General features: G+C 46.6%; 1 protein-coding gene across 2 annotated transcripts in view; it reads right to left on the reverse strand.

Moving 5' to 3' along the window:
* The window catches only part of TEC (tec protein tyrosine kinase), an 88589-nt gene that overhangs the window by 31552 nt on the left and 33609 nt on the right, over nt 1-23428 (reverse strand). The window lies entirely within an intron of this gene.

Below are 23428 nucleotides of genomic sequence, written 5' to 3' on the forward strand. Positions count from 1 at the left end.
AAATTTCTCACTTTGAAATAGCCCAACTGTTTTTGCTAAGATTTTCAAAAGAAAGCCAGCCTAAGAAAATTTCAGCTTGAACAATTAAAAATTGTCAAACACCTGCCCAACTAAAAAGTATGTCTTCTGAAGGGAAGTATCTTTCTAAACCATGCGTAATAAAGTAATAGTTATATACCCATTGAAAACCTGAAGGTTAGTCAGCGTCTAAGACCTTTACTACCTTGTCTTACTTTTACTCTTCTGACTGTTACAAAGAGAACAAGGAGACAAATTATTCTCTGCTCACACTTTGCTGCTTAGCACCAGGAAGGAAGACAGGATGTTTAAGTCCAGATAAAGATATAAATATTTCCAAGACAAGAAAAACAACAGAAATAGGATTATGCTCACTAGAAATTATAACAAATGGAACAGTCATGCAGTGACATTACCACTTCAGTTTTTCACTATGAAGCTATTTGAAGCCATCCAGATTTTTGCATTTAGAGGAACCTGGATTTTTTTTTTTTTATATATACACATAATTCATTTTTATGTTCACACAATATACACATAGGAACAAATATGATGCATTACTTTGATTTCTTTTTGAAGCACCATATTTGATTGAATCCAAGATAAGGTCCCCCGCCCCTTCAGCATGGGGGAAGGGGAAGAGCCCCCTTGTCCTGGATTAAAGTACAAGGTGGTGTTTGTGTCGTCCCCCCCCTCCCCCCTTACTCTCATACCTAGCTCTGGCTCCATTCCCTCCTTGGGTATGAAGTACACAGAAACTCCACCCCCTGCTCAGGCAATCAGCAGCAATGCAGCTCAAGCCACAGGACAGTGGTGCGTGGCCAGGCAGATTAAATATGCTCCATGCCCCAAAAGGAAATGGAGCTGGAGCCACATTTGACAGTAAGCTGGGGGAGGAGGACTGGAGAGGCTGTGGTGAGCAGGCAGGGAGCCAGAGGCTGCAGGGGGAGGCTAGCTTCAGTGGGAAAAAAGGAGGGGGGGCAGCAGAGGGCAAGGGGGCTGCCTGCTTGACCACCGCCTCAGCCACCTGACTCCCTGACACTGTTTTCCCTGCTGCAGCAGTGGTGGGGGCCAAATAAGTCTACCCTCTGATATTTAAATTCTATATCTGGAAAATTATAACAGATTTATAAATTTTACACATATAAAATAAATTCAGGGTCATCTTGGATTCAAGTAAATGCAATACTTCTTCTGATAACAGACAGACCACTAATTCAAATATTAAAGCATGAAATCCACAGGCAGTTATGCGATGTGTTCAAATACATCAATAATTTCTATAAGGTTGTTCCTAGGTCAGGAGTTGGCCACCTATGGCCCAAAGATATGAGAAAATAGCAAAAAACACAAAACAAAAACATTAAACATGAGGAATTACATCCAAATTCCTTCTATTGTGTGTCAAAATACTGGTTCATCAACAAGATTTATTAATAGCCAGTAACATGCAAATTGCAAGTCCGTTGCTGTATCTCAGCTCACCTACAATGACTGCTAAATCTGTATGTCCAAAAGTAGAAAAGTGATTTAACATAAATTAAATTACAAGCTACTATGCTTTCTACTCTTCCCTACTGGTGAAGCTCTCCTAAATAATTTGAGACCTGATAGAGTCAAAATTTGGCTCCTAGCCAGAACCTACTCATAAGTATTCTTTTGAATTTGTGACCTTTATTACAAAGAAATAAAATTTCCCCTTCATCTAGTTCTATAAATTAGCATACTGAATGGACACTTTGAATAAAATCCTTTCAGAGGTTCTGTGACAGGCCCCCACCCGGCTTACCATGGCACTGCAGCCCAGGTGGCCAGGCCACAAGTGAAGCAGCTAACATTATGTAGCTGGAGACCCCTCTTCTAACTGGCATGGGCCCAGAAGCCACATGTTTAAAGCAGGCCCAAAGGTCAAGGCAAGTGCTGGGGGCACATCCCCAACCCCAGAAGACATAGCACTTCCCCTGATGGTCAGCAAGCCTGGGGAAGTGAAGTGTGCATGCTCCACTGAGAAGGCAACCAGAGAAAATCTGGGCACACTCCCTGCAGCTGGCTACATGTTTCAGGACCAGATGGCTCAGGCTGAACCAAAGGCTGAGAGCAATGCCAAGCCACTTGACCCCACTGATGGATGGCTCAGCCCATGCCTGTGAACTTGGCCACCGCCACGGTCAAAGGACCACCCGGAAATCAGCAGGTCAGGTGGGGAATGAAAGAATGCATCCCAGTAGGCCCTGCAGGCACCGGTCAAGGGTGAACCCCTGGCAGGATGGCCCACAGACCCTGTGCAATCCAGCAGAGTGGCTACAATCCCAAGGCATGCTAACAGGGGACAGGCGTGGCACTAGATCCCAAACAGGTGTCGTGTGGAATGCCCTGAGACCTTGGTATACCTGGTAGTCAGACGAGAAGGACCCATAGTGAGAGGCCAATCAGCCAGGAAGGGGACCAAGCAGCTAAGGGAAATGAAGGATATATGGGGCCCTCAATCCTGTGCTCAGGATTGAGCTACTCGGCACGGGTGCAATGTTGCCCAGCCTACCACTCACACAAAGCTCCTTTAAGTTATTTTTGTGCTGCAGTTTCCTAAGAGTGACAGAACCACGGCAAGACTCCTGCAGCGCCTTTTCTTGTCAAACCACCATGTAGATGATGAAACCTGCAACTACACTGAGGGGCTGCCTGGATCTGCTGTAACACCCAAGTGAAAAGGGATGGGGTATAGGCGAGGAGTGCCAAGGGAGCCATTAATGAGCCTATGAAGGAACCATGGAGCACGACCTCCAGAGGTACCATGAACAAGTCATGGCAGGAGAACAGGCTCAGGTGTGGCACAGCCCAGGTGGCATAGGGTTACCGTATTTCCACTTCCAAAAAAGAGGACACCTGTCACATGGCGGGGAGGTGGGGTAATATGACTGGGGGGGCAGTGATATGCTGGTGCCATGTCACTATCCACTCTGTTGCCCCTCACTCCCAAGCCACAGCCCCCTCCCCAGCACTGCTGCTGCCCCTCATTCCCAATCCACAGATCCCAGCCCTACCAGTACCCCTCACTCCCAAACCACAGTACCCTGACCCCCTGGTCCATGCTGGTGCCCCTCACTCCCAAACCATAGCTCCCCCATCCCTGCTGGTGCCCATCACTCCCAACCTGCAACCTCCTGGCACTGCCAGTGCCCCACATGCCCAACCCACAGTCACCTCACTCCCAAGCCAAACCCCCTCCTACACCCCTCACTCCCAAGGCACAGCCCCCTGAGCCTTGCCAGTACCCCTCACTCCTGACCAGCAGGCCCCTGCTCTTCTCAGCCTGGCAGCATCTCCTAGCTGCCCCATCCCTGTGAGCAAGGGTACTGGCTCTGGTGCTGCTGGCTGGGCCACACAGCTCCCCACTTCCTCGAAAGGATCCGTTTCCCCTTTCTCTGCTGGAGGGGCAGGCACCTCCCTCCCCAACACCTTGATGCAGCCCCAGTGCCCAGACTGCTTCCTCAAGCACCAACAAGTACCCATCCCCCCTGCCACCCACCTCCCTCCCCCCCCAGACAATCCCCACATCCTGGTCCTCCAACTCCAATCCCCCCACCAAACTTACCTGTATCCAGCTACCAGGTCTGCTCCCACCCCCCTGCCTGGCTACATGCTGGCGTCATGTGTGCACACCCTGCCTCCAAATCACCCTCTCCCCAGCTCTAAGCAGTTTCTTGCTAGGGCAAGCCACAAAGTGCCAGGAAAAATTCTGAAGCTGAGCTGACCAAAATTCAGGACATTTGATCATATTTAAGCAAAAACACCGAGGCCAAGATCAGAGGATACAAAAAGAGGACCATGTCCAGGAAAACCCTAGAATGGCAGGACACACCCACCTGCCTATATGGTGGACATGAGCCTGTCACAGGTTCACACACTACTTCCGTGTCTATTGAATTTTAGTGTTAAATAGTAACTATGGCTGCATGCAGACACTGGGGGAAAGAAAACCACACAAAAACCTGGCGCTTTACTTTAAACTCAGCACATTCCCACACTGACCCCTGCACAATCCCAGAAGAGGCAGTACCTTTGTTGAACCCAGCTTGATCGATGTCTGTAAGATTTGGCACTTCAGTGGGGCTTTTTTCGTGTTTTTTTTCTAATAGCTGATTGAATCAGCTTTAGCTAAAAGCACCAAAAAAGCCCCACTGAAGTGCCTGATTTTTGCAGATGCTATGGAGCTGGCTCCAACTACTGCTGCTCCATGTTTTTGGGGTCCCTCCCAAAGTCTGCAAGCAGCTTTTGTTTTCAAACATGTTCAATTTTCATGTATATACAGGTGCAATCCATCTCCCATTGAAGACAATGGCCAAGACAAAGGTAGCAGCACTGGGCCCAAAAAGCATGTTTGTTGTAAATCATAGGCTCTCTATTTAAAATGGATAACCTTACTCAAGATTCTGCAGAACTGATGTGATTACCTGGCACCCTTGCTTTTCCTCTAATCATTCATAAACCTAAGTCTGAGTTGTTTAGTGTCATTGTGAATAACCACACTGATCTGAAACCATAGGAGGAAGGAGAAAAAAATTTTTTGGGGGGTGTGCAATGGGGGGAGAGGAGCAGATTAGGGCTCTGTCCTGCACGGAGGAGGTATGGGGTGCATGCGTCTCTGGGTCTGTGTGGGGCAGGGCAGGCTGCAGCTGCAGGCTGGGGTTGGGTCAGTGCTGAGCTCTTCCCAGCAGGAGGGAGCTGGGCTCGGCTGTGCTTGGGGCAGGCAGCAGCAATGCTGGAAGTGAGGCTATGGTGAATTTTGAGGTGGCTGCAGTGCCCCATAGCCCTGCTCTCAGTGCCACTGTTGCCGCCAACCCTGAACACAGCCCAGCCCAGCCCAGCTCCTCACCACCCGGAAGAGCCTGGCACTGCCCCAGCCTCAGCCTGCATAGAGTGGCCCGCCCTTCCATACACCCCTGCACAGATCCAGGGCACACGCCCCCATGCCTTCTGGGGTACATATAGCAGCAGGGGACGTGCCCACCCAGATGAGCTGCTGCAATGAGCTCCCTGCAGGCTGGCAAAGTTCCAGCCTGCAGGGAGCTGGGAGGAAGCAGAAGGAAGGCAGTGAGACAGGGAACACCATGTGCATGTACAGTACATGCACATGGCCCCATGTAGCCTTGAAAGCAGCTCTGGCAGGTAAGATGGGGGGAAGAGGGGGACTGAGGCCCCTGTAGCGGGGGAGCTAGGCAGGGCTGGGGTGCTTGGGGCCACAATGTGTGGCTGCAGGGCCCCAGCAGGGAACAGGACAGAACCTTGGGAGGGGGAGGGCTGGCTCCCCATTGCTGTGTTCAAGTCCCAGGGGCCACGGGGACCCACACCCCCCAGATCTGTATGGGGGTAGCTGCCAGCTCAGGTGCTACTTTGAGGGGTGCAACCTTGTGCTGCTGCCCTCACTGCAGGTCGGCATGAAAGAGGCATGTCCAAGGGCAGTGCAGAGCTTTCAGTGGTGCAAAGATCCCTGCACAGCCCTGCACTGGGTTGTGCTGGCTGGGCTGCGGAGGCTTGGGAGCAGGGAAGTAAGGTGGCAGGGAACGGAGAATTAGCTTGCCCCACGCTGCCCCAAAAGGATCCAACCTGTCCAGATCAGCTTGTATCTGCTCCCTGCCCTCCAGCGTATTAACTTTGCCCCATAACTTGGTGTCATCTGGGAACTTGGACAGGGTGCTCTCCACATCTTGCTGATAAAGATATTAAATAACACCGGTCCAAGGACCAAACCTGCAGGACACCACTGCCCACCTCCTTCCAGGCCAAAAACAACCAATCCACCACCACTCTCTGGATGCGGCCCCTAAGCCAGTTGACCACCCACCTGACTGTAAGCGTCCACTCCACAGCCTGCTAGCTTCCTTATGAGAATAGCATGCAAAACTGTATCAAAGGCCTTCTTAAAGTCCAGGTAGATGGCATCTGTGTGCTACCTGGTCATAAAAGGTTATAAGGTTTGTCAGGCAGGATCTACCTGTGACGAATCCGTGCTGGTTTCCTTTCAGTATCATTTCCCCTGCTGGGCCTTCACAAATGCACTCTTTAATGATTTTTTCCAGTGTTTTCCCAAGGATAGAGGTAAGACTGACTGGCCTAAAGTTACCCGGCTCATCCCTCCTCCCCTTCTTAAAAATGGGCACCACATTGGCCCTTTTCCAGTCCTCAGGGACCTGGCCAGAGCACCATGAGTGCTCAGACAGTCATGCCAGTGGCTCAGCTATGACACTGGCCAATTCCTTCAGCACTCGTGGATGGAGGTAACCTGGGCCTGCTGACTTGTACCCATCCAGCCCCTCCAAGTGCTCCTTAACTAAGTCAGCACTAACCATTGGTGGTCTAGTGCCTCCCGAACATCTATCTATGTTCAAATTGTGGGAACTGTCTTGGCCAGTACTTAGGAATACTGAAGTGAAGAACTCATTGAAGAGCTCTGCCTTCTTCCCCGTGTCAGCCACCAACTGTCCTGATTTGTCCTGCAGGGGCCCTATGTTACCCTGCACCTTCCTTTTGCTCATATGTATATATAGAAGCACTTTTTATTGTCCTTGATTGTTGTAGCCAGCCTAAGCTGCAGTCCTGCCTTGGCCTGCCTAACTGATTCCCTGCACTGGCATGTTTTTAAGATGGCTTTTAAGGTGCCAGGGTGCAAGGAGCTAATGCCCCCACCCTGTATGAGGCTGCACAGGGAGAATCCATCAGCTCCTCACACCTTGGCATCTTGTTGTGCAGCCCACTACCACACATTCAAATTGAAGTGCTATACAAACCATTCAGAAAGATATTCCATATCTAAGTGGAACACCTTTATGGCTGGTTTGCCCTTTTATGGCATAATAAGTTGACTGAACATGTGACATGTTGCAATTTATTGCATGATTAACGTATTTACTGTGCCATAAATGTAATGTCTGCCAGGGGCCAACTGATAAGACAGTGAGTCAAAACCACTGAGGAAGCAGAGATGAGTAGCAGTTTGGAGTAAAAGGTTGTGTTCTGTCTGGGGAAGGCACTGATTCCTGGAGATCCATGAGAGGGGGCCTTGTGGCGGTGTAAAAATTCATAAGGGGAGAGCAACATGAAGGAGGCGATGATCAGTTCACCAGGGCACCCCCTGGAATGACAAGGAACAATGGCCATAAGCTACTGGAGAGAAGGTTTAAATTGGACATTAGGAAAAAGCTCTTTACGGTCAGGGTTACCAGAATCTGGAATGGGCTCTCAAGGAAGGTGGTGCTTGCCCCATCCTTGGGGGTCAAGAAGAGAATGAACAGGCACCTGGCTGGGATCACATAACCCCAAGGCTGGTGACTCTTTTCTTGCCTGCCAGGGGCAGGGGGTCAGATTAGATGGCCCTCTGAAGTCCCTTCCAACTCTACGAATCTATGAAAAAATTTCAGACAGGCCAAGATGTTAATTTTGAAAGAAGGAGATACGTCTAGAATGGAGAGGCAGATTTTATAAATCATCAGATTACAGCTAATAGTTGAAGTTGCTTTTGCAAATATGACTACAGAGAGACAAGATACAGTGAGAAAAAAGTTAAGAAATATGGGCAGTCCTTGACTTATAGTGTTTGAACTTACAGCAATTTGTACTTGTGGCGCTCCGCCATTTACACCCATGTTATTAATTACAGCGCTGGATCCTTGCACTTACAGCACTACAGGGAAATTTACAATGAGAAAATGTGAGCAGCAAAACAAACACCCCTGGATCAGTTTCTTAAAAAGCCATCAAGTGGCCCTAAGTCTCCCCAAAATCTCCCCAAAGAAGTCACAGGAGAGCTATTATCTATATAGGGCACTGTATTGATACCCATAGTGGACACAAAAAAACATGTTGAGTCTAACACTTGAAAATTAATTTCTAAATTAAGATCTTTACCATTGTTTATACCAACTTGCCAATGTTCATTTAATGAAAATCAACAAACCGAAAAAGCTAATTTGATTTGTGAGTGCTGCTACTTCACATACAGAAAAAAAGGAAAGCAAAACTAAGAACTCCCTCCTGCCTTACCACCTGGGTAAATTCACACTGTAATTTGATATACTGAAGACACCCCTGTTGATTTCCTTTGTTATTGTCGTTTCATTTTTCACTTTTGATTTTATTTTATTTTTGAGCCAATGCATCAGTTTCAAATTGTAGCAAAACTTAGTACAAATGTGCAGGAAAAGTTAAGGGCAATGTGTGGAGCTATAATTTACCGTGTGTACAATACAGTATAAATAGACCCCTGCTTATATGAGTTGCACAATTGCAACAACTAGCAACACCATAACCGCTTGTATTTGACTGATTGTCAGTTAGCGGAAAAGAATAAATTAGAGATATGTGGCAATAATAGTTAGGAAGTTGTGTCAGCACTGCTACTGAGAATATAGGGCTGATATCCTAAAGATATTTCTTGTTTAGTTTCATTTCTTATCATGGTCATTGACCTCAATTTGTATTCAACTTTGCTCCCAAGGTATGGCAATGAGTTCTTCTTATTTTTACCCCAGGCAGGTCACAATATCCCTTTTTTTTTTTGGCTTGCTTGTTCTTTACCCCAAAATTTCTACTAGATAATTCTGTCACCTGGTAACTGTCCTCTTTATCAGTCCCTTTCTTACTTCTTGGCTAGGGACAGACATTCAAAAAGCCTGAGCCTAAATTGATTCAACCTTTGCAGGTTAGTCTAACCTGCGGAGATTGAATTGGTTTGCAAGTGGATAGACATTCCTTTTTCATTCCAGAAATGCAGGCACATGCCTGCAGTGGCTCAGGCCAGATGCTGGGGGGCACTAGAGCAGCCCTCCCTTCCCTTTCATAGGGAAGCTGAACTGAAGGGGGGCAGGCCAGAGTAAGACTCAGGAGGGGTTTAAACCCCACCTTGGCCTGCAGGGGTCAGAGGGTGAGGGAAGAGGGAGCATGGCCAAACTGCTGCTGTGGTGGTGGTGGTGGTGGTGGTGGAAGAGGAGGAAGAAGGAAGAGCTTTGCTTGCCCCAGCTGCTCCTTGACAGCCAGGAGCATTCTGGGCACACAGTACTGCCCTGCCCCAGAGGGGGACTCTTTCTTCCTCCTCCCTCTTCCCCTCCTGCCACGGGGGGTGGGGCTCTGTGCAGACCCTTCCCCCTCCACCTACCCCTCCTGGATGCCATAGTGTCTCCAAACTGGCCCAAGTAGCCTGCTGCCTGACCAGGCACTGCCTGCATGAGCCAAGCAAGCTGCACTCATTGATGGGCTCAGCCTCCCTGTCTCTGAGCTGCAGCCACTGGGGATGACCCCACCCCTGCCGCCCAGCCAAGCCCTGCTCTGCGGCTGCCTCGGCCTGGGCTGTGGGGGTGGGGTTATCCCCAGCCGCTGATATGCTGAGTGACAACTGCTGCCTGCACACAGGGTGGGCCAGGCCAGGCCAATCAGTGCCACACAGAGCCCCCCCTTCCTGCCCTGTGGTGGTGGGGGAGAGGAGGAGGATGGAGAAGATTCCCCCTCCAGTACTGAACAGAGCCCCCTTCCTTGCCCTGCAGGGGAGGGGAGGAGGGGGAAGAGCCCCTCTCCGGGGCCAGGCAGCCTCCACTCCACCCTGTGGGGAGGGGCAGGGAGGAGGGGGACTGCTCCACTCCAGCTGAAGTCCCCAAGTAGGGGGAGGCAATTAACCCCCTTCCTGCCCCCCCAGCCTTAACAGGGCCATGCTGGGACAGCTGTGGTCCCTGCCAGTGGGGCAGGAAAAGGAGGGAGGAAATAAACCACCTCCTGGGCACCCTGACAAAGGCTGCTGCCCCTCCCCCTCCTCTTGCTGCTCCAGTGGCAGGACATGGCAAGATGCCATCCCAGCACGGACGGTTTAAGTAATCAGAAACTGGTTTAAACCTGTAACAGAACAGAAGTTCAGTGCACATAAACCAGTTTCAAAATGGATGAACCTAGTTTAAGATAAACCTGGTTGAATGTAGCATCAGACTTAACTGATTTGTGTCAAATGGGTTTATGAAACTTCTGTCTCAGACCCCTTCCTGGTTCAAGTTAAGTCAGAGTCCCTGCAGGTATGTTGCTGCATTTCCTGAATTAAAAATGAATGTGTGTCCAGTTGTTTCTCAGTTTAATCTCTGCATCTTAGACTAACCTGCAAAGACTGAATCAATTCAGCCTTAGACTTTTTGACTGTTTGTACTTAGTCACAAGGAAGGGAATGAAAAATTGGCCATAGCAGAGGCTGGCTACAGCAATTACATTTGAATAATCACTTATGATGATATTGTTTTTATGGGCAGAAGCTGTGCCATATACACTAATAATAGTAATACACAAAATATTATATTGTTGTATATAATGGGTCATAATGTTAATTACGTTCTCTGGGTATTACTTATATATGTTAAACAACAAAACATTTAATTGCTTTGCATTCCATGAATGGAGATGGAACCCATTATTTAAGCTGGATATTTTCTTTGTTTCCCTGCAGTGTAAGAAACAAGAATCTTGAGAATTTGAACAATATCACAATATATAAGAACATTCGGCCTGCTGGACATTTTGGATTGTGGGAAGTTTTTAAATAGTAGCTCTGTATGATCCCTCTCCTTTCATGTTGTTAGATGGGAAATAATCCATTTTAAAAATTATGATATTTACAATATAAGCAGATTCTTTTTTTTTCCTAAGGTGTATTGAGTCTCAGGCTGAAGCCAATATCTGGATCTATTATTCTTTGTGTAGATAACAGGGATATAACAACTATACTTATATTATTATTCTAATCACCACCATCTCTGTGCTGAGGTCATAAATACTCTTGTCTTATCAATATGGAAGTAGACCAGCTCTGTTGGGATCCTTGCATCAAGTAATCTAGTCTAATAGATTTCCAAAATCCAGGACTTGAAACCATTCATTGATGCTCACAGCCTTTCAAATAGAGGCCCCAAATATAATTTCTTTCCTATCAGTCCTCTCTCTGTAAGTTACCATGGTCTACAACCATTGAAATCTAAAAGCTGTATTGGTAGTAATTTCCTGAAGCCAAAACAAAAATGATCTGAAACTGACTTACCATAACATTAAAGAGAATTCAGACTTCCTTGTTATGAGGTTTTGAAAGAGATTCTTTTCTTTTCTGTGCTAAAGAAATTATTAAAGTTTGACTAGGGTAACTTTCCTGAACAGACGACTACATAACAAACCCAGATTGTTCCTTGGCAGCTATGGACTTTAGGACTTCACGCTTGGAAGTGCTCTTGATCTTCATGACGATGAAAATTCGTTAAACCTATGATAGACTCCTTGGTTCCTCTAAAGGAACCAAGTCACATTTCGAAATAGTAAATGTATTGCAATATATGATACAGAGATCAGTGGATCTTTCAGAAATCTTGAATGTAATGAGAGAAATTTGAACTACAGATACCCATGTTGATGTTTAATATAATATTTTACTACAAAAGTATCTTAAATCACCATAGCTATTATATATGCACAATAAGTAAAAATAGACCCAATGCGAGATCAGGAAGAGCATCACTAGACTGGCACAGAGCTTGGAAGGATATAGACAGCAAACATGGTGGAAAAACTCTTTTTTCCCATAGCCATCTTTGTGCCCTGGTTACATGGCCCAGAAAACATCTGTCCCTTCTCTCTCTCTGACTGTTCCGTAACTTGGACTTGAAAAATCTTTCCAAAAAATAGTTTTGAACAGCTGAACTTTCCAAAATGCCCGACTATAAAATGCATCCATAAACAAGTTCAGTATTGGGCTAATCATTTAAAATTTCAAGTCAAATATATACATTCAGTCAAACCAACACTTGTACTAAGTTTTAAAATGTATACCCTGGAATTATGCATTGATACATAGGTCCCCTAAAATACAAAGAATACTACCACCATTGCCAATAGTAGTTCAGTTCACATAAACTTTAAAAATGGCTGAAACCTGTTTAAGATAAACCTGGATGGGTACAGTATCAGACTTAGCTGATTTAGGTTAAACCTGTTTACAGTAATACCTCGTTTAACAAAGTAGAGGTGTTCCATGACCTCACTTTGTTATCAGAAACTTTGTTACCGGAGGTAGAAATAACATAGGAGGTGGCACAGGGATACATTCCAAGACTTCAGAGAATGGGGGGGGGGGGGGTACAGTAGGAAAATATCATTAAATGCTCATAAAAATTAGGTCAATTGTGCCTGAAAACATGAATTATGCATTTTCAATATATATACATATATTAAAAAAATACATTAAATAAGGTCTGGGGCCAGGGCAGTGCTGGGTTCTTCCTGACAGGACATGTGCAGCGGTGTGAGCCACCACCCCTTCCTCACACTCCCAGGATGAGCCACAGCTTTGTCAAGCGTCTCGCCCTGGCTGTGCAGGGCATGGCGGGGTGGGCATTGAGTTCCCGGGGGCTCCATCCCCTCTGGCCTGGTGGTGCAGCTGAGGCTAGCCCCGCTCCAGCCAGTGCAGAGAGGCAGCCAGGGCCAGTGCGAGTTTGGGGGACTGATTCACTGATGCAGGGGGGTGCTGGCTCCGGAAAGTGACCGGGGTGCAGGGTAGGGGCAGGCATACAGGCACAGTGGGTCCTGGGCCCAGCTTGGCTCCTCTTCTTGCCTAGTCCCAGCAACACCCACTGCCCTGGCTTGTAATGCGGAGCTCACAGCCTCTCTGTGTGGCCCTGCTGTTCCCAGCTCTGCTGGGTTATGCCCACCAGGCTGCAGAGGCCTGGGGGAGGAAGCAGGGTGAAGCGAAGAGTGAGCAGCTGCCATTCCCTGCTGCCCTGCCTCCCTCCCCTGGGTGCCTCTGCAGCCCAGAAGGCATGATCTGGTGTGGCTTGGCACAGCGGGGCTGCACAGAGAAGGTGCTCCCCGCCACTCACCCCATGCTGCCTTGGCAACACACCCCCTGTGCATGCCACTGCTTGCAGCGCAGAGCTTGCAGCTGCTCCACTAAACTTGGCTGTTCCTAGCTGCGCCAAGTCACGCCCACCTGGCTGCAGAGGCAGGAACAGGGTGGCAGGGAACGGCAACCTCCTAACCAGGAGGAAGTGCTTGACCATGAATTTGCTAGGGAACTGGCAGAGGCTGCAGGCTCTAGGTGCACGGTCATCATGGATGACTTCAACCACCCTGACATCTCATGGGAAGAGCACTCAGCCAAAATTGATCAGTCGTGAAGCTTCCTCACTTGCATTGATGAGCTATATTTGACTCAAAAAGTCTATGGGCCGACAAGAAGTAAAGCACTTCTGGATCTGGTACTGGCCAAAAGGGATGATCTAGTGAGCAACCTGAAGATCGAAGGGGAGCTTGAAGACAGTGATCTCAACTTGATCACTTTCTCTATCCATCGCAAGGCTGGCAAATCAGTCAGCAATGCAGAAATCCTCAACTTTAGGGAAGCTGACTTTCACAGGCTCAAGAGGTTGGTCGTCAAGGCCCTGAGAGGCCATGATATGACAGGGAGGGGAGTCTACAATATGTGGTCATTCCTTAATGATGCAATCTTAAAAGTCCATTCTGGCCTGCAGGAAAGGTAGCAAAAGGGCTGGGTGACCCCCATGGCTAAGAAATTAATAGATCTACCGTTATTTGAAAAGAGAAGCTTATAAGGGCTGGAAGTCAAGAAGTATCACTAAGGAGGAGTATGCAGCACTGGCCCGCACTTGCAGGGAGCAAACTAGGAACAAAGCTGAAACCAAACTCAAACTGGCTACAGGAATGAAGGACAATAAAAAGTCCTTCAGATACAAGGGAAGTCGGAAAAAAAACAAGGGCAACATTGGACCCTTGCTAAACCAAATGGGGCAGCTGACAACTAACACCTAGGAGAAAGCTGATCTCCTTAACAACTACTTTGCATTGGTTTTCCACTAGCCCAAGATCACCCTGCCTGACAGGATGCAGGGTTACCAGGGTAAGGGCAAACATATACCTATAATTGGTGAAGATCTTGTGAATGAACACCTCAAGAGGCTGGATATCCACAAATCAGCTGGCCTGAATGGAATGCACCCAAAAGTGCTGAAAGAGCTGGTTGACATCATAGCATGGCCAATGGTGAGGAAATTTGAGAATTCGTGGTGCTCAGGAGAGGTTCCTCAAGATTGGCCCTCTTCCAATGTGGTGCCTATCTTCAAGAAAAGGAGGAAGGAGATCCAGGGAACTACAGGCCAATCAGTTTAACCTCAATCCCTGGAAAGATCTTGGAAAAAATCATCAAAGAAACATTAACAGACTAACAGAAGACAACATTCTGAGAGAGAGCCAACATGGCTTTGTGACGTGTAGGTCTTGCCTAACCAAAAGAGAAGAGGTTGATATCATATATCTGGACTTCAAAAACGCATTTGACTTGGTCTCCCATGATGTCCTCATGGTAAAATTGGGGAACTGTGGCCTCAACAACCCTACAGTCCAATGGCTGGGCAACTGGATCCGTGGTTGGACACAGATAGTGACAGTCAATGGAACCGAATCAACATTGTGCACAGTGACTTCCCCAGGGCTCAGTACTCAGACTAGTACTCTTTAATATATTTATAAATGATCTGGATTTAGTGTCAGAAGCAGACTGGCTAAATTCTCTGATGACACCAAATTATGGGGAAGTGTGGTCATATTAGAGGATAGGCTGGCAATTCAGGCCGACCTGGACAGGTTCACAAGGTGGGTGGATCAAAACCTGATGGCATTCAACAAAGAGAAATGCAAGGTGCTCCACCTCAGAAGAAAAAAAACACATCATACTTATAGGGTCAGCAGTACTACTCTTACTAGCACCACAGCTGAAAGAGACTTGGGGGTTAATGATTGACCACAAGATGAACATGAGCCACCAGTGCAATGCTGCAGTCAGCAAAGCAAACAAAACTCTGCCTTGCATCTGCTGATGCATCTCAAGCAAAACCCAAGTCATCCTTGCGCTTTACTCGGCCTTGGTGAGGCCGCGGCTGGAGTATTGCATCCAATTCTGGGCTCCACACTTTAGAAAGGAGAAACTTGAGAGAGTCCGGAAGAGAGCCACATGCATGATTAGAGGTCAAGAAAGCCGGCCTTATGAGGAGAAGCTGAGAAGCATGAGACTCTTCAGCCTGGAAAAATGAAGGCTCAGGGGTGACTTGGTGGCAGCCTATAAGTATATGAGTGTGCATCAGGAACTGGGAGAACATCTGTTCACCAGGGTACCCCAGGAGAAAACAAGGTCTAATGGTCACAAACAGCTGGAAGACCATTTTAGGCAGGACATAAGGAAAAAAACTTCTTTTCCATCTGAGTCCACAGAGCCTGGAACAGACTCTCCACAGAAGTGGTGCAAGCACCTACTCTGGACACTTTTAAGAAACACCTGAATGCTTATCTTGCTGGGATCGTTTCCTGCCCCTTGGGCAGGGGGCTGGACCCAATGATCTTATGAGGTCCCTTCCAGTTCTAATGTCTACAAAATCTACAACAGAACCTTGCTGGAGCTGTGCACAGAAGGGCTTGGGAAGAAAAAAAATATTGTTTCATCACTCCACACAACAGCAAAGAGCCATTATGCCAGCCTCAAAGAGAACAGTTTCTGTGCCACTTATTCTCCTCATTTATGCTAGTGAATAGCTAGCAGAGTTGTATTGAAGCAGACTATTTTTTCCCCTATGCCCGTGCTATTCAAAGACAGGGAGGGAGCCACCTTTAGAGTACAAAGTGCATAGGCTCTCCCAATTCTGCCCTTCCCATAGTGCTGAAGGAACCCCACTAACAGACAGAGGGTTCTCTATACTCAGAAAGGATAATGCTGATTCATTAGACCAAGGGTAGGCAACCCCCAACACAGGTGCCAGATCGTGGCATGCATAGGCATTTTGCTTGGCACGCACTCTGAGGCAGATGGCAGGGAAGGCACCGGAGCTGCACCGCCACAAGGAGGTCCCCTGCCTTCCACTCCCGGCACCCCATCTTACAAGTTGAAGTAGCAAGTATTTTTGGCACTCTGACCAAAAACATTGCCAACCCCTGCATTAGACCCATAAATTTTATAAAGTATTTGATCTCATGAAGCACTATGCAAAAGGTAATCATCAACATACAGCCCCATCCTATGATTCAGAAGTCAAGGGTAGTCATTGTGAGCAACTAACAAACACCAAATGAATGCTAAAGATTAACTTTACATTCATGAGCATTGCAGATTGACCTTGCTAAGTTAGTGAATAGTAAAAAATAATATATTAACAAAATAACGTACTCTGTTTATGTGGTGGAACGATGGCCTGACTAAACCACTTAGCAGACAAGTTATGAGAATGTCATTTTAAAAGGAAGCTGAGATGAATACCACAGAGAATACAGATAAAAGATGAACTAAGGGATGGTTAGCAATGGCTGTAATTTCTATGCAAAGAAACATAGATTAGCAGCACCATTAATAACACAATCTTTGAATCAGAGTCAGTTTTATGGAAATACTGTTCATTAAAAAACAAATGCAAATATACCCATAGATAACATGACGTCTCCAAATATGTGCACTACTTTGAAAATACTGAGACATTTCATTAGCACAAACTAGCTCCTTTGCACTGTTCTAGAGACAGTTTATAAACCTAGCTCAAGCTACTGGCCTACCTTAATTTGAAAATTAAGTTATAAATCAACTGTTACCCCTAATTTGAGTTGCCTCTACACACAAACCACCCCACACTTAACTGAAGCACAATAGTGCTTTTCCCCTTAAGTTGTCAGGTGGGATAGGGTAAATCAGTGGTTCTCAACCTTTTTCCTACCGGAACCCATTTCCAAAGGTTCGTGGCCTGTCACAATCTCCACACCCCCCCTGCTAGCATGTGACCCACAGTCTCTGCCCCTCCCCCCGCCAGGCCATGCCAGTGTACCTCACTCCCAACCCACAGTCCCTACCCCTTAGTCCTGCTTGTGTCTCTCACTCCCAACCCACAGCCCTGCCCCCCCAGCCCTGCTGGAGAGGCCCCCAGCTGCCCCCATCCCCCTCAGACCAGAGCGCAGTGGCTGTGGCAGCTCTGGTTCATAAGGGTGACAGTGGAGCAAGGAGGCCTGTGGCAGCCCCCGCGCCATGCCAGGCAGCCTGGTCACAGCCCCTTCCAGCCCCTGAGCAGCATCTCAGTGTCCCCCAGCCCAGCCTTGCAGCTGTCCCCCACTGTGAGGAGCAGACGCCCGCCCACCACCATTCTCCCCTGCTGCAGTCTCAACGCTTTCCCAGGATAGCATTTCTCAACCCATGGCTCCTGGCCCTCTGAAATCTTCTTGAGACCCACTTTTGGGTTGCGACCCACAGATTGAGAAATGCTAATTTAGAGGACCACAATTTGTCAGCTGTGAATGCAGCTACTCTGTAGGGTGGAAGCAGGCTGAACTCCACTCAAGTCACTAAGTCTCTCCAATGGCTTCCCACAATCCCTCCTCTGTAGCCAGAAAGAACGTACATGGTTTCCCATAATTCACTGGGATAGAGCTCAGAGTGTCTTAGTTTTGTATAGTATCAAGAACTATTGGGCATGCCCCAACATAGGTGCTGACTTATTTTCGCTGGGGAAGGGAGGAAACCTAAGATGATGTGCCACCCCGTGGCACACCTGGAACAGAAGAGTAGAGCCTGTGTGGGGGGAGGAAGGGGCAGATGTGGGCTTCCTATTGAGGGCTTGGGGCTCCCCGCCCTGCTGCCCTCCCCAAGGGAGCCCCATAATGCCTTGCCATTGCAAGGCACCCTCTGCCCGCCAAGCAGAAGTGGGGGCACAACTCCATGTTGTCACCCCCACTGCTGCCAGATGGGCAGGGGGTGCTTCACTACAACAGTGCAGCCTGTGTGGGGCTCCCGGGGGAAGGCAGCAAGCTCTGAGCCTGCAGCAGGCAGCCTACATCTGTCCCCACCCTGTGTACAAGTCTGGGCAGCACATACCACACCCCTAAGACCTCACACAGGCATATAGCACCCCTATGTCCTGCTTCCCACAGCCCCTTGCAGGCTGGAACTCTGCCAGCCTGAAAAGGGAAACCCACCATTTCCCAAGTTTTTCCATGGTGAATGGAAAACCCAGATCCCTGCGTGATACTGGGAATCTGAGACAAATGCTGTCCCTGAGTCATGCAGCTCTGGGACCAGGATTTGATGTTCCTATTTCAGGACTGCCTCTTCCTGATGGGGGCTAGGGCCTGTAGGCCCCAACATACTCAGTACCTATGTGCCCAAATAGTTTTAATGCCGCACATGAATGCAGCAGCTGTGTGGATGCAGCACCTTGAATGTTATGCAAGTGCCTTTTCATAGTCACGCTGTGCAAAGTTGAGGGAGTAACTTAATTGCAAATAACAAGAGTTAAGTACAGTTTAGATGTACTCTATGCAGAAAGGTTTACAGCTGTTGTGTTCCATCACTGATACAAAACAACTGAGGGCATATTGATAAATCTCAGTTTTTAAAGTTATCATTCCTCTATAATTAAACAATTGAGTCAAAGTTTTCAAAAACTGTTCCTGCTTTGGGAATTCTGTTTCTGGGAGTCCAAACAGACACCTTGGGGCTTATTTTCAGGAGGTTAATGGAAAATGTGAGTATACAGCACTTCTGAAAATCAGGGCCAGGGTATCAAAGAGCTGGAAATACTAACTATGAGGCCCTAAACAAATTTAATGTAATTAAAAAAAAAAAAAAATCACTGGCCACTTTTGAAAGTTTTGGCTGTAGGGACCTGGGGTCACACACCTGTCAAACTGTTTCCATGATTCTAACATGGGACACTTACACTTCACTTCCCTTGAAATTAAATGAATTGTTTAGGCAAGGCTATTAAACCTCTATTTTAATTGTTGTTGATGAGCAAAGAATTGAAATAGGAAGATGTTGGGTGTTCCCCCTCTTGATTTTCAGACAGTAGCAGGCTTAGTGCAAAATACCAGCCTCAGCTAACCACCTGTATAAACAACTCTGCTATATTATTCTGTCAAGTCATTCAAAAGGAAGGTGCAAAGCAGTCAATTAATCCAGCTGCAGTCTACAGATATAATGCAGGCCCCCAGAAGTAAAACAAGGTCTTAAAACTATTAACTGCCATTTGACAAACAGGTGATCTCCACTGAAGCAAAAGTTACTTTACATATGCCAAAGCTGAATTTGCCAGCAAGTACTTAATTCAGTTTCAGCTGAATGTGACACTCTATTTAACATAAAGCTTAACAACAAAAATGTCAATAATAGACACTAAAATTAAGAATACATAGGTTCTACACATAGCTACAAACCTTTGTCCTTTGAATATATCACACAACTTGAGAATTTCCCAAACTCCTGTCATGGAAGTGTTTTAAATAAAGTAACAGTAAGTTTCCAAGTAGAAAGATCTTTTTTCTCCAGAAAGCTTTACCACAACCCTCACTGTGTTTCACTGTGTCAAGCTGATAATCCTGATAAGCCTTTTCTATTATATAGATGGGGGAAGGGAAATGTTTGCATATACATAAACTTCAATTACTTAGGCAAGACCAACTGCAGAAAATAGATCAGGTAAGATCACAGTTCCTAAGCACTGACTGCTGTATTTACTCATCTACATGGAACCACTTCTGTCTACTATGCACAACCAATACTTGAGGATACTTAACTATCCTACTAGCATTTTCTTCTAAGTATCTACAAAGTCTGTTTTCAGGCCTTGTAATCACACATTATGGAATCCTCTTTAAGCAGAAAGAAATAGTGAGATGTGTTAATCTAAAGTCAGGCAGAAGGCAGGATGGTAAAGCACCTTGTAGACTGACAAAATCAGAGAGAGAGAGAGAATAAACTTCTGCAAGCCTGAGCTCACTTCATCAGATGCTGTGAATGCTTTCACTTTTCCACAGCACCTGATCAAGTAGACTCAGGCTTACAAAAGCTTATGCTCTCTCTCTCATTCAGTAAATCCACAAAGTGCCAATCTACCCTACTTTCATTTTCTAAGAACACTGTACCTAGGACTGACTGGGATTTGTAGGATTAAAGATCCCTCTGTTTCTCACTGTAATGACTAAATTTATTCTCCTACTCCTGCAGAATGATTTAAGGGACGACTAAATTTCCTGTGTTGCTTGTTTTGTAAAATATTTACTAACTCCAGAATAAGGAACTTTATTTATTCTTAAAGGACAATGGTTTTCTTTTCTCAAGTCTTTTGGCATCAAATAGCTAAAGAACCACAGTCACCACAAACCCCAAATTTCACATGCATCCTCTTGTGACACCTGAAGCCAGAGCCACTCTTCAAATTTTGCAGTTAAATACATTCACTGCAACCAGGGGTAGCACCAGCTGCTTCCCAGTGAGGGGCTGAGGTGGGCTAGACAGAAAATTGGGGGGCTGCGGTATACAAAGGTGGGACACGGGCCCTGTGGGCCAGGAGCAGAAGCGGGGCGGGCAGGGGCAGCTCGGGGGGTGGGGTGCAGGGCTTGGACAGGTGCAGCACTGGGAGGAGTGGCTGGGGGGTGGGGAAGGGAGGGCTAAGGAGAATTTTTGGGTGGCTATAGCCCTCCCAGGACCCTGCCCATCAGCTGCAGCTTAACACTGACTCCACACATAAAACCCAGTAGGACTGTACAGGTTTCCACAAGTTACTTTTCCTTTCCAGAGCTACCTCATCATCTCACTAGCTCTCCTGCCATGCCTGGCACTGGTTCTCAACTATCACTTTTAGCAGCTGTTCACCCTAGATCACTGGTACCCAACCTTTTCACCCTGTGGGACAGATGGACAGGCCTGGCTGCAGGGCGGGTGTGCAGGGAGCAGTCCAGAGCTGATCTGGACAAACGGTAGGGACAGGGAGCATCCTGACCCTGATCCAGCCAGCCTTGGAGGGAGTAGAGTGCCCCCTATCTGGATGGGAAGGAGGGGAAGGGAAAGGAAGCAGCGCACTCCAATCCAGATGCATAGGGGTGAGGGCCCAGTCCTGATCCTGCTGCATCCCAATGGCACAGGCAAGGCTGGACCCTGCCACAAAGCGGTTCCACAGCTCCCCAGCTGCCAAGTTTTCCAACCTGTGGGCTGGATGTCATGGGCCTTTTGGCTGGATTTTACCTTCTGGCCAGAGGCCGAGCACCCCTACACTAAACGATGAGGTGCTTCCTCCAGTCCATGCCTCATTACTCTGTCCTGGTGTCAAACTTAAACGGCAAAAATCCTAGTCTGATGTTTCTGCTAAGGTTTATTCTGTGCAAACTACAGGAGCTTTTTAATAGCATTTCACAGCAAATGCTGCTACATTGCTAATTTTACATTATCAGCGGATAGTAGAATCCAAGTCCATCACAGATATATTACATCACCTTCCTTCAGTATCTAGGGAATATAAGGGTACAGACACATATACAACTTAGACCAGTTTAAATGCAGTTTATACCTGAAACAGACAGATACACAAACCTGTTAAAAGCAGGTTCAAAAGCATACCTCAAAATCATTATTTCCATGAACCAAGTTAACATTACATGTGGACACCAAGCACTCTATAACACTGGTCTGGTCAATCTTTCAGGCATCCCACACTGGATCACTCCTCCCCACACACTTCTCTCCTCCACTGCCATAAGTGGCCACGTTGGTACACGGCCAGAACTCTTCTGTCCCTTTTTTCCTTTTGTTGGCACTTTTTTCTTTTTCTTTTTTTTTTTTTTTATCCATGATCTGCCTTGCATGGCTTGGTCAATTAATTATGTTTGGAAAAACCAACTGTGTCTTCATTCTCTACTCAACTCCAGCCTCTCATTGTGCTGCCCTCCCCAGCCCCAGCCCCTGGGAGCCCAAAAACTTTAGTCCAAGTACTCCCCCACTCCTGGGTATTCCAAGTCAGGCAAGCACTCTGAAAAGTTTGGTTAAGTACAAGCTAATAAACATTAATAGAAATCATGTTTGAGAAAGAAGGGAAAGCACAAATGTAAAAATGTCCCCAGCCATAGGTCACCCACCCGTTAGGGCCCCCCAAAAGGGTAGGTGCACATACCCACCACAACTTACCCACTGCAAGGTAAGTACGACTGGCTGCTCATTCCCGTCCCCCCTGGTGTTGGACCCACAGTACTTCAGCACCTAAAAAGATGCCCGTTCTAACTGGAACCCTATGGTACTGTACATGTGGGCACTTCTCACCCATGACAATTATAAACTGGTTCCCAATTGGTAACATTCGGAAATGGTTCAATTATTATGCGAGTCCACACCATCAGTTGCATAATACAGACATCTAGAGCCATTTAAGGGGTTAAAATGTAACAATACATCAGAAACTTTCTTTATAATTACAGCTATAAGACAGCTGTTGTTATTTAAATAGCATCATGGTATGCTATCACAGATAGATCATAAAGATTAGAACCTGTGTTCTAGTCCCATGATCTAAGCCCATGGGTCTCAACCTTGGTAGATTAAAGGCACCCCACAATGGATTCAAGGAAGACTTGGACAATGTCAGCTCTTAGTTTGCACTCAATTTTCGACTACAGAAAGAAAATAAAGCAATTTTTCTGTTGCAAAGAACTCAGAGGCTGCAACAGGTCAGAATGTTTCTAACACTGGATTCCTATTTGGAATCTCTGGGTTTCTCTTGTGAATCACATTTGCACATCTAACACTTCTAATATTGCATGACACCCCACAACACCCTTGTAAGGATCTCAGTGCACCCCATGGTGCCACGGTATCCTGGTTGAGAATCACTGGTTTAAATGAACAAGTCACCTCCCACTGATAATTACTTATAAAATAGCTTATTAGAATCCATGTTAGCATTACACAAGCAACATTTCTCTAATCAGCAGCTTTTTATTCATATATAAATTTCCCTTTTGTCACCAGACACACCACATATGCAATTACAGTCTTCAACCATCGACCTCTGGGATGTATTAACTAATAATTATAACTTAAATGATTATAGGCTGACATGATTTTCCATGTAAGATCAGATCCAGGTTCCCTCATTCATTTATTTACTCAGTCATTCCTCAGACTGAGTAAATAAATGAATAATACTCAGACTGAGTAAATAAATGAAGTTAACGAGGGGGGAAAATAAGCATTTCAGGACACAGACACTGGCTGCATTGGGAGCTATGAACATGCATCCAGAATTGGGATTTGTCCTGAAGTTTGTAAGGACATTGCCTTTGACAAAGATTAGGTACCACTGCAGCTAGATGACTGGTAATTCACAGGACATCCTAACTGACATTAACATCACTCCTGAACTGTGGCACTATGGCAAATCCAACCAATTCCTTCATAAACATTCTTGTAAACTCAACCACATTCCTTAGATGCATACATGATTTTAGCAATAACCCTTCAACTATTCGGAGGTACAAGGGACTACTGTAGTTTTGAATAATAAGTTTCTTCTGTATGAACATCTTCATCCTAAACATA

This window comes from Crocodylus siamensis, chromosome 2, assembly GCF_052110815.1.
Source record: "Crocodylus siamensis isolate JL-2025a chromosome 2, ASM5211081v1, whole genome shotgun sequence".
Taxonomy (NCBI): Eukaryota; Metazoa; Chordata; order Crocodylia; family Crocodylidae; genus Crocodylus; species Crocodylus siamensis.